Source organism: Rhinatrema bivittatum, chromosome 1 (genome assembly GCF_901001135.1).
Source record: "Rhinatrema bivittatum chromosome 1, aRhiBiv1.1, whole genome shotgun sequence".
In the NCBI taxonomy this organism is placed as follows: domain Eukaryota; kingdom Metazoa; phylum Chordata; class Amphibia; order Gymnophiona; family Rhinatrematidae; genus Rhinatrema; species Rhinatrema bivittatum.
The window spans coordinates 25,246,450-25,262,641 of NC_042615.1; the positions used below are offsets into that span (position 1 = coordinate 25,246,450).

A 16,192-nucleotide genomic window follows, 5' to 3' on the forward strand; every position below is an offset into this window, starting at 1 on the left:
AGAATGAAGAGAGACTTGGGGGAGTAAGAGTGAACGTGAATGGTAGGTCAAGACTTGGAGCCATGGGTTTTAGATTGGGGAAAGAACTAGGGGGGTGATATTACTGGGCAGACAGAACTGAGTGGTGGAGAAAAAAGAGGGAGCTGTGGGGTGAGCTCTGAAAGGTTGAAACTGTGGGATTGGGAGATCTGAGGTAACTCAGCCTGTAAGGGGGGGGGGGGGGAGAAGGGGCTGGGCATTATGCACTATTACATTACTTGGGAATTCTGCACAAAAATGTTACTTGCATTTTTTAATAAATCTTTTCTGTATTGCCTTGTAATTTGTCACTTAGAGACAGCAATAATGTTGTTTTGATAAAGTGTGCAGAACATATTTGTGAACAAATTTTAAATATTTTGTGCTGAATTACCCCAGAAGTATATCTAGGAACCTTCATGTTCATTTTTTATTATATCATCCTTGGTAATTTATCAGTGTTTTAGTAGAACCCATCAAATGGCAGAAAATCGGTGGATTCCTCCTGTCTTTGTTGGTTATAATAGAGGCTGATAAGTTCTTGGGAAAAATAAAAACTGAAAATGAAGGTCCCTACGTATGTCGGGATATGAGGTTCCTTGCTGGGGTGGTTTATTTCGGATGCAGATGTTTGCAGATGTGCGTGTGTCTGGGACAGTAGATTAGCTCTGGGTGGAACTTCTTGTTACTTAGGGTTCTATTTATTAAGCCACATTAATGCCAATGCCTGCTTAAACATTGGGGATATGGCTAAAATATACCCAATATGTGATAAATTATTGAGTTGTATTGTATGCAAATACATGCAATGCAGCACATTAATAATAATAATAAAAAAGATTAATGCAGATTGCAAAAAACCTTTACCCCCCACCCTCCAGAAGTCACTCCCTCCTCCCAACAGAGATCCTTCTCTTACAGAAAACAGCTCTATCCTCTGTCCATTAACCCTGTCCCCCACAAAAATGCCAAAGTCCTGCCCTGCTCCCCAGGTTCCTGTTCCCACCCTCAACCTGGATTCTCCCTTACCTACAAGTCAATCCAGTAAACTGCGGCCGCGTTTACCCCGCTCCTAACCCGCTTTCTACTCACTTTCCGGCCGCGTTGGCTCTTCCTGCGATCCAAAATCCCCTTTAACCTACTCTTACCGTGTCCTTAAATCCCCGGGTAACCCCTTCCGCACGCGGCATGTATATTACATGTAAACGATCAAATTAGCTATTCCCTACCATCCAGTAATGCGCGCCCTGACTATCGCTTTTTTACCCTGCCGTTTTGCCGCGCATTTAACCTGCTAACTTACCGCCTACCCTTACCCCTGCGTTAGAGGCAGGGGTAAGGGTAGGCGGCAAACTTTCCCCCAGCCCCCGCTCACCTGCCCTGGCTGCGTCCATGGGTGCTGGTCTCCAGGGCAGCCCCAGTCCTCTCCCCTCCTCCCGAAGCCACAAAAGTGAAAAAAAGCGAAAAAATAAAAGTAGCAAGAGAGAGGGGAGAGAGTACAGGCAGTCCTATGCTCCGGATTGTCAGTCCTCTGTCCCCTCCTCCCGAAGCAAGGCGCGAAAAGCAGCCTTGCTTTCGGGAGGAGGCCCAATTGCACGCACAGGGGGCCGCTTTCGCCCATGCGATGCGTCTATCTTCGCGGGCAGCTGGAGGCAGGGGAGCTGCGGTCCCTCGTCGCCGATGTCCGTCTCCGGAGGGGGGCTGCAAAAAAAGTAAGTCGCTTCGTTGCTTTTCACTGCCAGTCCTCTCTCCCCTCCTCCCGAAAAGCAAGGCTGCTTTTTGCGCCTTGCTTCAGGAGGAGGGGAGAGCGTAGGATTGTCCCTCCTCTCTCCCCTCTCTCTTTCTATTTTTTTTTCGCTTTTTATTTTTTTTCTCGTTTTTTCCACTTTCGTTGCTTGCTTCGGGAGGAGAGGAGAGAGGACTGGCAATCCCGAGCGTAGGAGAACCGTCCACTTCCTGGTATCTGTCATTTCAAATGACATTTGAAATGACAGATACCAGCGTGTCCGTGAAGCGTTAAGCCCGTGCACCCAGGTTACTGTATAGGCGCTGTATAGCGCTCTATACAGTAAAATGGGTTGCGCGGGCCTAACGCTTCACGGACGCTTCTTAGACGCAGCTTGCATTTGCAAGCTATTTACATACAGGATCGAGCGGTAGGTGAGCTGGACTGTGTGTGCGGCAACCGCGGGTGCGCCGGGCACTAACACAGCTCTTCCTACCACTCGTTACTGGATTGACCTGCTAATGTGCTAGTCTCAGGGTCCTAAGAATATAAGAGATGCCATACTGGGTCAGACCAAGGGTCCATCAAGCCGAGTATCCTGTCTCCAACAGTTTCCAATCCAAGTCAAAAGTACCTGGCAAGTACCAAAACATTAAATAGATCCCATGCTACTAATGCCTACAACAAGCAGTGGCTATTCTCTATTGAATAATAGCAGTTTGTGGACTTTTGCAGCTACACTAGCTGCCTTAAGCATATCGTCTGTCAACAAATTGCTTAATTTTGCGTTAAGTGAAAGAATTTTCTCTGATTTGTTTTAAACGTGCTACTTGTTAACTTCATGCTGTGCCCCCTAGTCCTTGTATTATCTGAAAGAGTAAATAACCATTTCACATTTACCTATTCAAGTCCTTTCATGATTTTGTAGACCCATGTCATATCTCCCCCCCCCCCCTTTAGCTGTCTCTTCTCCAAGCTGAACAGTCCTGAGCTCTTTAGCCTTTCCTCATAGGCAGTGCAACTATATCTTTTTTTGAGATATGGCAACCAGAATTGCCACAGTATTCCAGGTACGGTCTAACCATTGAGCGATACAGAGGCATTATGACATCCTTCGTTTTATTTGCTATTCCCTTCCTAATAATTCCTAACATTGTTTGCTTTCTTCACCGCTACAGTACCCTGAGCTGATGATTTGAATATAATATGAACTGACACTCAGATCTTTTTCCTGGGTGGTAAGTCCTAAAATGGAACCTAATATCATCTAACTTTCATTTGCCATATGGACGCCAGGTGCTCCTCAGTTTTATCATAATCCGCTTATTTATCTACTCTGAATAATTTTGTGTCATCTGCAGATTTGATCACCTCACTCGTCTTATCTCTTTGCAGATCATTTATAAATATATTAAAAAGACTGGTCCAAGTACAGATCCCTGAGGCACCTTTTTCCACTGTGAAAACAGACCATTTTATTCCTGCTCTTTCTCATCTTTTAACCAGTTTGCAATCCACAAAAGGACATCTCCTCTATCCCATGACTTTTCTTACAAGCCTCTTATGAGGGACTTTGTCAAATGCCTTTTGAAAATCTAAATACACCACATCTACTGGTTCACTTTATCCATGTGCTTATTCAACCCTTCAGAAAAAAAAAAAAAGTAGCAGATTCGTGAGGCAAGACTGTCCTTAGGTAAATCCATGCTGGCTGTGTCCCATTAAATTATCTGTTTGTGATTTTTATTCTTTAATAGTTTCCACTATTTTTTCCGGCACTGAAGTCAGGCTTGCCGGTCAATAGTTTCCTGTATTACCTCTGGAGCCCTTTTTATATATTGGGGTAACATCGGCCACCGTTCAGTCTAAAGTAGATAGATTACAAATACTTGTAATAGGTCTGAAATCTCATTTTTTAGTTTTCAGAACCCTGAGATGTATAGTATCCGCTCCAGGTGACTTGCTACTCTTCAGTTTGTTAATCCGGTGTACTACATCTTCCAGGTTCACCATGATTTGAGTCTTCATCTGAATCATCACCCTGGATTGGGCATCTTCCCAACATCCTCCTCCGTAAACACCAAAGCAAAAAATTAATTTAGTCTTTCTGCGATGGCCTTAGCTTCCCTTAGTGTCCCTTTAAACCCCTCTATCATCTAACGGTCCCACAGACTCCTTCACAGGCTTCAGATATATTTTAAAAAGTTTTATTATGAGTTTTTGCCTCTGCGGCCAACTTCTCCTTTATAGCCTGTCTTACCAATGTTTTCTCCTTGGACAAGCAGGATGGCAGTCTGTGCGTATTGGTGATATCATTGGATGAAGCCCGGTACGGGAAAACTTTGACTGGTACACTAAGTATGCCCAGCATGCCATGCGTCCATGCGGGGTCCCTCTTCAGTCTCTTCTTTTCCTCTGAGCTGTTGTCTCGCGGTTGTGGAGCTTGTATTTTTTCTTTTGGAAAACTACTTCCATGGTTGTTTTCTTTGACTCCCTGTGCCAGGTCCCTCTTCAACTTTTTCCCGGCTTTAGTTAGTCTCAAGGCGGTAAGTTTTCATTCGTGACTGGGAACTGACCGCACCGGAGTCCTTTGGGGTCCACTGGTCGTCGACCACTCGCCAGCTGTCTTTTCGTCATGGTGTCGTCAGGTTTTCGTAGGTGCCCCAAGTGCCCTCAGACTACATCTTTTACAGATCTTCACGAGGTGTGTATCCTATGCCTGGGGGCATCGCACAGCATTTGGGGGTATCATTTCTGTGACCAGATGACACCCCCCCCCCCTCCCCCCAGGGCCAGGGTGCCTGCCTGGACAAGATGGAGAAGCTGTTTGGATCGAAGAAGTCTGAACCCTCGACACCAGCATTGGGGGCATTGACTCCGAAGGGCTGTGGGGAGCTGATGGACAACAATACCTCTGGTGGAGGGGATGCTGGTGATCAGCCTTCATTGGTCTCCTCTTGTTCGAGGACTTCTGGATTGCCTCCTTCCTCCTGAGCACCGAGGGAAACCCAGAAAACATCGCCACCTGTCTCCGTCCTCCTCAGTCCTGTTGGCAGTGGCCTTTGAGGAGTAGGTGGAACGCAGGGTGCACTTGGCAGTTGTTTGAGCCCTGTAGGGCATCGAGCCGCTGGCCCCACCAGCGTCTTGAGCCTGCGTCCTCCATGTTGATGCTGCTGCTGGAGCGCCTCAATTTTCTTCTTGGCGTTCTCCTCATGGAGCCGATGCCGGTGCCTGGTGTGCCATCCATGCCCTGACGGGCACCATTGCCGCTTCCTTGCTGTGCCATCCCTATCATAGGGTCCAAGGAGGAGGGAAGGCCCTTCTGGAGTCACCACCAAAGCCTTCGGTTCCTTGGGTAGCATTGCCTGGTCGGTTCCAGGTCCTGGAAAGGGCCCCACCACAGGTGTCTCTGGGCAATCTCAGTGAAGATGCCCCTTATGACCCATGTGGGGATGATACCTCCAAGCCTTCCTGTTATGACTCCGGTGGCTTGCCCTCGGACCTGTCTCCTCCGGAGGAACCGTGCCGGTCCCTGCCTGAGGACTTGACCGTTGCTGGTTTCATTCGGGCCATGGCAGAAGCCATTCTGTTTCAACCTCTGTAGGAAGAGGATGCCAGACATAAGATGCTGGAGGTCCTCCAATCTATGAACACCCCAAAGAAGATGGTGGCTGTTCCCGACCATGAGAGATTCAAGGATTTGCTCCTTAGAATTTGGGAACACCCCATTTCCGTTTCTCGGGTCATTAAGAATGCTGATGGGGTATACTTGGTCCAGCACGCGATGGGTTTCGAGAAGCATCAACTCCCACACCAGTCAGTTGTGGTGGAGTTTGCCCTCAAGAGGGCCAAGCATTCTCGCACCCATGCCTCCACCCCTCCGCGATGGGAACACAGGGTGTTGGGTGCGCTGGGACCGAAGGTTTTTCAGGGTGTCATGCTGATTTTCTGTATCGCCTACTACCAGCTATATATGAGACAGTATTCTTGTAACCTCTGGAAACAGACCAGGACATGGCCGAGTGCCTGCCCCAGCAGCAACAGGATGCTTTCTTGATGGATGTCTGGCAGGGTCTTGAAGGTGGCAAGCATGAGGTGCATTCCACCTATGATGTCTTTGAGACGGCAGCAAGGGTGATGGCTGCGGGCATTGGTGCCCACAGAATGACCTGGCTCCAGGCCTCTGATCTCTGCCCAGTGGTGCAGAAGAGGCTCGCGGACCTGCCATGTACCGGCGATAATCTTTGGGAACAAGGTGAGGGATGCTGTGTCTCAGTTAAAGGATCATCATGAGACCCTACAGCATCTGTCGGCCAGTATGTAGGACCTGCTGTCCTCAGTCAAGAGGCCCTCCCGACAGGGTCCAAAGAGGCCCTTCTGCCGCCAGAGGCAGGGCCGGCACGTCCATTAGGTGAAACTAGGTGGTTGCCTATGGTGCTGACCAGTAGGGGGCCCTGCACAGAAGAGTAGCCATGCGGTGCCATGAGTGTTCTGCTCATGGCAAAGAGCACCCAAGCAGGTAGTAGCTGGGCAGGGACTGTGTGACTGGGGCGGGGGCAAGGCAGAAGGTTCGCCTAGGGCACCTGCTACTCGCTCCTGCTTCTTACACCCGACCGCAGTGGGTGAGCTGTAGGGGCCGCCCCATGAGGTTTTAACTGTTTGTGAGACAGCATAAGCCAACCACCTGTACCCTTGATGCTCCAATTCTTCGCAGACCATTGGCCCAGCGTCACTTCAGTCCAGTGGGTTCTGTCCATCATGTCGGAGGTAGAGGATGAACTTTCTGGGTGTCTCTCCTGATTCCCCCTCCTCCCCCTTGCACCTCCTGGGGTCCAGTGATGCATCAGGATATGCTTTTGGAGGAGCTCTCCGCCCTCATAACTGTCGTCTGCCACCCAGGATCTCTGTGTGTGCATCAGCATTACTCCGCTTCTCCAAGACTCCTTGTCCTGGAGGGGGAGTCTTTCAAATTTGGAGCAGGCGGTACCTTTTTAAAATCCCCCTGCCCAAATTGTACTCACCATGGATGTGTCCAACCTGGAGTAGGGTGCCCCCGTGGAAAGTCTGCCCAAGAAGCTCAGTGTCAAATCAGCTTCCTGGAGCTCCGTGATCCGGTATGCCCTTTGGGTCTTCAGAGATCAGCTAGCGGTCCTGATCCAGACCAACAACCAGGTGGTGATGTGGTACATCAATAAGCAGGGAAGTACAAAGTCGTTCCTCCTGTGCCAGGAGACCGTGCAGATTTAGTCATGGGCTCTGTCCCCGGGTATGGTGCTCCGAGCCATGTATCTGGCCGTGATGGAGAATGCGGTGCAGATAGGCTGAGTCACGCCTTCCTGTCCCTAAACCAGGCAGTGGCGGATCGGATCTTCTGTCTCTGGTTAAATCCAGACATGGATCTGTTTGCATCCCCCTGCAACAAGGCAGATGACAAACCAGCCTCGGAAGCCTTTGCCCCACCATCGGGGCAAGGGCCTTCTGTACACATAATCTCCGATTTCTCTTCTGACGAAGGCTCTCCTGAAGCTTCGATAGGACGGGGGTAGGGAAACACTATGATTCTTATAGCCCCTCGCTGGCCAAGACAGATCCGGTTCCCACTCCTCCCAGATAGCTCCCTCTGGGAACTGATCAGTCTGGGGACTTCCCTTGACCTCATCACGCAGGATCAGGGCAGGCTGTGCCACTCCAACCTTCAGGCCTTGTCCATGACAGCCTGGATGTTAAGAGGTTAATTCTGCAGCCCCTTGATCTATCTGATTAGGTGCCTTTCACTAGGAAGTCTTGTGGCCTGACATGGAGGAGGTTTTCCGTGTGGTGTGAGCGTCACGGCTTGGATCCATTCTACTGCTTCACACAGAAACTGCTTGATTACCTCCTCCACCTCTCAGATGCTGGTTTAGAAATCAACTCCATTAGGGTACATGTGACTGCTAACTGTGCCTATCACCAGGGTGTGGATGGTTTGTCCATTTCTATGCTGCCCCTGGTGTGTTTCTTCATGTGGGATCTTCTTCTGTTGAAGCCCCCACTGCAGCCTCCCGCTGTGTCTTGACTTCAGTGTGCCATGGGCTTGGCTCCTTTTGAACCTTCATGTGCTCCTGTGACCTCAACTACCTGACCTGGAAGGTCATGTTTTTGGTAGTGGTCACTTCAGCTCGCAGGGTCAATGAACTTCAGGCCTTGGTGACGTATTCACCCTACATCAAGTTATTTCATAAGGTGCGTGAGCTCAACCACCTTCAGTTCTTGCCTAAGATGGTAATGGATTTCCATCTTAACCAGTCTGTCGTCCTGCCCACCTTTTTTCCAAGCCACGTTCGCACCAGGGTGAGCAGGCTCTGCACAGTTTGGATTACAAAAGAGCCTTAACCTTCTGCCTAGAGCGGACAGCAGGCCATAGGCAGTCCATGCAACTCTTCATCTCTTTTGACAGAAATAGATTGGGAGTTGCTGTTACTAAGTAGACTCTGTCCAGCTGGTTGGCGGATTGCATCTCCTTTTGCTACAATCAGGCAGGACCGAAGCTTGCAAGCGGTCCCCGTGGGCAAGATCTGCAAGACTGTGATGGGGAGTTCTCTCCACACCTTTGCCTCTCACTACTGTCTGGACAGGGATGGCCGATGCAATAGCAGTTTGGGCCAGTCCGTCCTTTGGAATCTTTCAGCTGTAGAATCCAACTCTGCCTGCCTAGGGCCCATTGTTCAGATTCAGGCTATCTCCCTCTGTTACCAACAGCACCAGTGGTGTTGTGCCTATTAGCACCTGGTTAGGTGTCTGGTTTCTTTGTGGATTCACCCATGTGTGACGACTAACATCCTGCTTGTCCTAGGAGAAAGCAGAGTTGCTTACCTGTAACAGGTATTCTCCTAGGAAACCCGCCCGCCACACCGCAGAGTTGGGTTTCTCCTGTTTTATTTTTTCGTAATTCTGTGTTATGAGACTGAAGAGGATAGTGGGCTCCATCCGATGTCACCCCCTAGGTCAGCAGGATTAGTCCTCACACTTGGAACACCTATTACAGGTAAGCAACTCTTTCTCCTAGGACAAGCAGGATGTTAGTCCTCACACATGGGTGAATCCCTAGCTATAGGCTATTCCCAACTCTATTCTACATTTAACTTGCAAATGCTTATGCTTAATCCTATTTTCTTCAGATGGATCCTTCTTCCAATTTCTGAAGGAAGATCTTTTGGCTAAAATAGCCTCTTTCACCTCACCTTTTAATTATACCGGCATCTATTTGGCCTTCCTTCCACCTTTCTTAATGTATGGAAATCATCTGGCCTGCGTTTCTAAGATGGTATTTTTTTTTTTTTTAACAATGTCCCACCCTGTTGTGCACTTTTAACCTTTTGTAGCTGCACCTTTGTTTCTATCTAAATATTTTTTTTATTTTAATAGTTTCCCTTTTGAAAGTTTAGTGCTAGAGCCGTGTTATTTACTTAGTGTTCCCCCTTCCAGTCATTAATTCAAATTTCATCATGTTATGATCACTATTGCCAAGTGGCCCCATCACTGTTACATCTCTCACTGAATTCTGCTCTCCACTGAGAATTAGATCTAAAATAGCTTCTTCTTTCATTGGTTCCTGAACCAATTGCTCCATAAAGCTGTCATTTATTCCATTCAGGAATTTTATCGCTCTAGGGTGTCCTGATGTTACATTTGCCCTGTCAATACTGGGGCAATTGAATTCTCTCATTATTACCTCACTACCAATTTGGTTAGCTTCCCATCTCTTCATTTTGGCCAGGTGGACGGTAGTATACTCTTATCGCTATACTCTTCCCTGACACACATGGGATTTTATCCCATAAAGATTTATATTGTGCATTTAGTCTCTTGCAGGATTCTTATCCTGTTTGACTCTATGCCTGACCCAATGCTAACATTCAAACTGGTGCAGCTGACCCAGCGTTCCCTTAAAGGAAAGGAGTTGGGGGTGGTATCTCTTCTGGAGGGGGGTGGAAGGAGCAGATCTGTAGAACTGGTAGTCTAGAGACTTGGAATGTAACGGTGCTTAAGAGAACAGTCATTCAGTGTCTGGTAAGATCAAAAGGTAGAACAGTGTGAAACCTGCAAAAGCATACATGGACTGCATAATGGTGGTTTCTTACATTTCACCCTGGAGGGGATGTTTCTGTAACAGTAACTGACAGTGTCATTTTTTTGTTAGAGATCAAATTCACAATGTTGGTGATTGATTACATTATTAAATCAAGATTTTGAAGGGTTTTGATTATGAAATCATTAATATTGATGCTCAGTAGATAAAAACTCTAGGGGGTATTTGTAATAAAATTCACATCGTGTGCAAGTTGCTAAAAATTTAATGTGCATGCTGAAATATCACTTATGGGCTGGTGCAGTAAATTTTACTGAATTCTTGCTAAGAATTACTCATCTGCATGCATATAGTATTGGTGCATAAGCTAACACAAACAGTGTGCTGGCTTCTGCCTCTTGAAATCCCCCCCCCCCCACGCTAATGGCCGCAAGTCAAAGGGCTTCTTAGCACGGGGGACTTCATCACCACCACACAGCCGTGAATCGCCTTCCATCCCTTGATTTCCCTTTCCAGACACACAGGAAGTGCCTCTTGTGCTCTGAAGCACCTCCCTTCCAGCCACGCTTAAAGAACAGAATTCTGGTGGCTGCTCGGTGGCCTCCATGTCATTCTCACCATCTCCAAAGGGCAGAATGATGGTGCTCAGCGACTCAGTAGCGCCTCCCTCCCCCTGCCCCAGGATTGGGGGTGGAAGCTGTGGACATGATGTGATAGTGAAGCTGCAGAGAAAGCCAGGAGGTAGAAACGGAGAAGATGCTGTGGGCCTGAAGCAGGAAGAGCAGGAGGTAGAAGGTGGTGGATTTGCTGTAGCAGTAAAGTTGCAGCGAGAGCAAGAGCTGGGTGTGGTGTAATGTAGCTGCCGGGCTGGGTCAGAGGTGGTGGCCCTACCGTGGCAGTGATGCAGGGAGAGCTGGAAGTGGAAGCTGTGGCATACTGTGGCAGGGAGAACAGAAGTTGGATGTAGCGTGACAAAATAGCCAAAGGATTGGGGGTGGAAGCTGTGTGAAGCTACAGGGATAGCAGGGGTAGAAACAATAGACATGCTGTGACTTTTTGTGTGGCTTCCTAAACTTGGCAGTTTAGCTGAAAATTGGAACTAACAGGCTACATCTTAATCCCCCCAGTGGAGCTGTCCACTTTGTTTGGCTGTAGTTGGCTGCCAAACAAATTTAACTGATCACTGAGGGAGGATTTTGAAAATCGGAGGTTTAACCAGTTAATTCCTGAAGTTATCAAGTTAAACCTTTTTGAAAATTGACCCATGGCACCATAGTAGATGGCAGAAAGAGACTATCCCTGTCCATCCAATCGGCCCAAATACTCCTGTCCACACTGCTATGGATGTATCCTGCCAGTCATAGTGTGACCAGTTGTACTATCTCTTGCTTTATCTAGGACAGTTTTTCTTAATGACGGTATAGAAAAGATTTTTTAAATTTAAAAAAAATCCCCTGCTTATTTCACACCTAGTACTCTTCTGTTCCCATATCTAACCAGCTTTTCAATAATTTAAATAGTTATCTATAACAAATATATCTGGTTTCCTGTGTCCCGCATGTGTAAGAACATAAGAACATGCTATACTGGGTCAGACCAAGGGTCCATCAACAGTGGCCAATCCAGGCCATAAGAACCTGGCAAGTACCCAAAAACTAAGTCTATTCCATGTTACCGTTGCTAGTAATAGCAGTGGCTATTCCCTAAGTGAACTTGATTAATAGCAGGTATTGGACTTCTCCTCCAAGAACTTATCCAATCCTTTTTTAAACACAGCTATACTAACTGCACTAACCACATCCTCTGGCAACAAATTCCAGGGTTTAATTGTGTGTTGAGTAAAAAAGAACTTTCTCCGATTAGTTTTAAATGTGCCACATGCTAACTTCATGGAGTGCCCCCTAGTCTTTCTATTATCCGAAAGAGTAAATAACCGATTCACATCTACCTGTTCTAGACCTCTCATGATTTTAAACACCTCTATCATATCCCCCCTCAGCCGTCTCTTCTCCAAGCTGAAAAGACCTAACCTCTTTAGTCTTTCCACATCCTACACGGACCAGGGTTCGTGACCACCTGAATTTCTGCGGAGATTTCTAGTGGTTCATATTGGCTTGCTGGCTGTTCATGCTTGAATCATTTTAAAACTCAAATATGTGCCACTAGGTTCTGCCGCCACTCTTTCTTCACTTTTTAGGTTATTCTATGTATCCCTGCCAGTGTTTATGAAAATCTTCCTGATTTTTCTCCCGAGCATCTCCTTTCAGCCTCATAACCCCTTCTTCCAGAATTTCCTTTCCATTGGAAAAAGTTTACCTCTTGTGCATTAATAGCCTTTATTTGTTGAATGCGTCCCTCATTTTTGCTTTCTCGCCTCTCCTAGAGGGTACATATTGGCTCCTTTAGCTGCAGCCCTTCTCTGGCCCACCTCCAGTTGTCTGCCTTCAGTTCTCCACCGCTGCCATGGCATCATCGCTTCAGTTGTACCGGATGTGTCTGTGTGTCCCCTCCATCCATAGGGAGGGCGGCTTCCAAAGCCATTTCCCTGGCTAAACGGTGCTTTTTACCCATGGAAATGGGATCTTGGAAAATTGCCCACCCTGCGTGTGAATAAAATTACCAGCATATTATCGCCGCATGTAATTTTACCTGTGCTGACAGGCCACGTCACCAGGGAGGGGCTTAGTACTTTTTCATTTTCAAACGCGTGCACTTAATTGTACGTGGAAAAACAGGTGCAGGGTTAGGCAGGCTCTTTCTCTCAGGCAGGTTTCAAAGGAAACGTGTTTCTCTAGAAAGCTGGTACCCAGGGACCTGGCACTTCTGCGGGCAGTAAGAAGTTGCCCTCCTTTGGAAATGGCTGTGGGTGGGAGAGCAGATTTTTATAGTTATCTGAGTTGGGAAGTGATCTGGGGGACACAGGAGTGGGAGCAGAGTTGACTGTTTCCCATAAGAGATGCATGGAGGGTGGAACTCTGGCTAGTTAGCAGGTTACACTGTCTGCTGGTTTCTGCCTCTCCCTGTGCACCTTAAATCTTAATCCTGTTTTGTGGGTATCAGTGTCTCGCTACCACCCCGTGTGCTGCTTCCTCAGGTTTCTGCACCCCAGATGCACAGCTGCATTTTCTTTTTTTAAAATTAAAGCTTACATAAAAACATAACAGGGTTGGAGTCAAGATGGCGCCCTGAGCGGACGCATTGAAAACTGCTCCGGCGTTTTTTCATTTTGAGAAATTTTGTTTCTTCATTTAAAATGCCTTCTAAGCGTAAAGGGAGACTGAGAACCTACCCCTCTGCCTCAGCAATCCCGTCGGGGCAGAAAACCATCGACCAATGCGTCCAGCAAGCGGAGGAAAAGGTACTGAGGAGTCCGGCTGTCGGGTCACAGAGGGGAGAATGCGACCCGACCTCGGGAGAAGTTTCCCTCAGTCCACCGGATACAAGGCTGCCCCCCGGCTGCGTGCAGCACCTCGACACCGCAGCTCTCCGGGAATCCCGAAGTGGAACTCCTCGTGCAGCAGCTTGAGGGGGCGATATCGCTGGAAGGCCTGCCGCAGACCTCCATTGAGAGCGGAGAGAACTCACTGGATAGGGGTGAAGGCAGGAGGGGTGAAGAACAGCGGAGCCTAGGAGGTGAAATCCGAAGGCAGGACCCCCCGCCCCCCCCCGTTGAAGGTGAGATATTTAAGAAACCAGAAATAGTCACTTTAGACTGTTTATGGAAGATGTCATCAGCTATGGCAAAACTAATAACGGATTGCTCCATAAAGTTAAACACTGTCTCCTGTCAAATGAATGATTTGAATAAGAACTTTGAGGGCCATAAATTGGAAATGACTGAGAAAATTGCAAATTTGGAAAATGATGAGAAATATGTCAAAGAAGTCCAGTCTACACTGATACAAGACTGTGGAGCTGCAAAGAGAAGGATTGAAAATATTGAAAACATACTGAGACATCTCAATTTGAGAATAATAAATTTTCCAAGGGTAGTTGGAGAGTTTCCTCGAATGACAGTAAAACGGTATTTCCACGAGATTTTAGAGATTACACCTGAAATGACTCCACCCCTAGAAAGTGTATTTTCTCCCAAAGAAAAATCTGCAGACACAACCAACTATCAATGTATTAGAGAATTTAACAGACTTTTTGGAGTCTTCGACATATGAGATTGCTGAAAAAGCTACATTATTAATATCTTTCCATAATGAAAAAGATTTGGGAGAAGTAATGCGTGCTTATTTTAAGGAAATCAATGTTCCCTTTATGGGATGCACCATCAGAATTTTCCCAGATATAACTAAAGATGTTCTAGCAGTGGGGGCCTCTTTTGTGTTGAGGTTCCCATGTAAAATGTGTTTTAAAATATGGAAGAGAAAATTATATCTTTTTTTCATCCGGACCAACTTAAAAGTTTTTTGTCAATGCTAGAAAAGCGGAAAAGCAAATGGGAGGCAGTTAAAAGTCCTATAAATTAAAATCCGTAATGCAGGGCCCTTTTTCCTGATTTGTGTATTTGAAGATTCTCCCTTGGTTTTGCAGTTACACCAACCCCCCCCCCCCCCCCCAATGCAGTTTGAGGTCTAACGGGTGTAGTTAATTAAAGAGTAAGATGTATCTAATGCATTGTTTCTGAATATATATATAATTTCTTGGCTTTGAATGTACTACAACATTTTTCGTTAACAAAGTTAATGCTTTGTATATTTATTATGAAAAACTTAGAGAAAATTAAAAAAAAAAAATTAAAGCTTAGCTGCCAGTGTTTGGTGACTTCACTGAGTTTTCATCTCACACCCTCACTCACGCGCTCTCTCTTTCGGAGCATTTGGCCTCCTACAAATGCCTTTCTAATCTTGCCATGACTGGATGGATGAACAAGGGAGTTGAGGGCATTCACCGACATAGCTAAGGTGTGCTGGCTGTATAAAATAGTCTGTATTTTTAGCAGTCTTTGATAGAGTACTTCCAGTCTGAAACACCCTGCAGAGGCTTGAAAGGCAGTAATTTATTATTCAGATTTTATTATTTTAGTGAAAAGCCATTTTACTAAGAGAAAGTTACAAAACCTTTTGCAGAGCAGATTTAGGCAATAATCCATAAGATTAATTGCATATTTGGAGAACTTAGTGTTGTACCAAAATAAAGGATATTTATCACAGCTTTTAGAATATTGTAAGTGTTGTAACTGGACTTATTAGCGCATTTTTAATACATGGTTTGTGTACAGTTTTTCCTTCAGTTTCAGCTCTTGCATGTCGTTATATGGACTTATATGGAACTTGATTCACCCCAAATCCTTCTCGTTTGAAAGGCAAAAAGTGGTAAAAGTCTAAATGGTATCTGTGCTGTAAGCAGCTATTTGGCAAACCCTATCTTAGGCAGTGCCAGTAATATATTAGGGGTGGGGAAAAGTGCTCCTTCCCTATCCCCAGCAATAACCAGCGTTCAGAGGTGGGTTTTCTGTAAATAATTTGGGGCATTTCTGTTTATACTTAGACGGTCCATATTTTTCTCTACTTCATATTTTGATAATTATTCAGTGACACAGTTGTCATGAAACTTGTCAACAAGGATAGCTACATGAGGAATGATATTTTTATTTATGCTTATCACTTATTTTTTTTTTTTGTATATTTCAACTTTTGATGATGATTCAATGAGAAAGTTATCATGGAGCCTATTAAGGATTTCTCCATGAAGCATGCACACACAGTAATAAAATGTTAGTGAATATTATATGGGGCAGTTCTCTAGAGGTCTTTTCTCCGTTTTATTGGTATGTTGCATTTGACAGATTTTATCAGGTACTTTGTTTCATGTATCTTCTGTAGAATATACTTAAAAGCCTTGTGTGGTCACACTGGTGTCTTTGTGGCCACCAGGTGGCGCCTGGAACATGGAAGGCGCAGTGTGCAAAGATGTGCTCTGACTGCAAAGCCCTGACTCTCTCTCTGGGTGGGCAGACACACAGGGAGGCAAAGGCTGCCCTGCATACATGCACATTCACACAGGCTGCCACGCACACACAGGCTTCATACAGTTACATCCAAGTACCTATACACACACACATACAGGTCATCTTCTTCAGTCACCACCACGACCCCGTCTTCATCCAGGTCGCGGTGGGGTCCATGGCAGCCAACAACGGGAGATGTCTGATATACCGTCAGTGTAGTTTATAGAGGCTTTCTATGTTTCTATATTACTTAATAAAATAAAACAATATACATTGTTTTTACTTTTGTTTGATCTTAATCTGTAGATCTGTTATTGACCACACACCCCGAGCAGTGCCAGGCACTTTTTGCCAGGTGGTTCAAAGCGTGTATTGATGCTTGGGCCCCGGCAGAGGAGGAGGTAGGACGCACCCGAGGTGC

The 16,192-nt window shown here is 46.3% G+C and overlaps 1 protein-coding gene across 2 annotated transcripts in view; it reads left to right on the forward strand.

Moving 5' to 3' along the window:
* PCDH10 (protocadherin 10) overlaps positions 1-16,192 on the forward strand; it is a 105,943-nt gene that overhangs the window by 26,418 nt on the left and 63,333 nt on the right. The window lies entirely within an intron of this gene.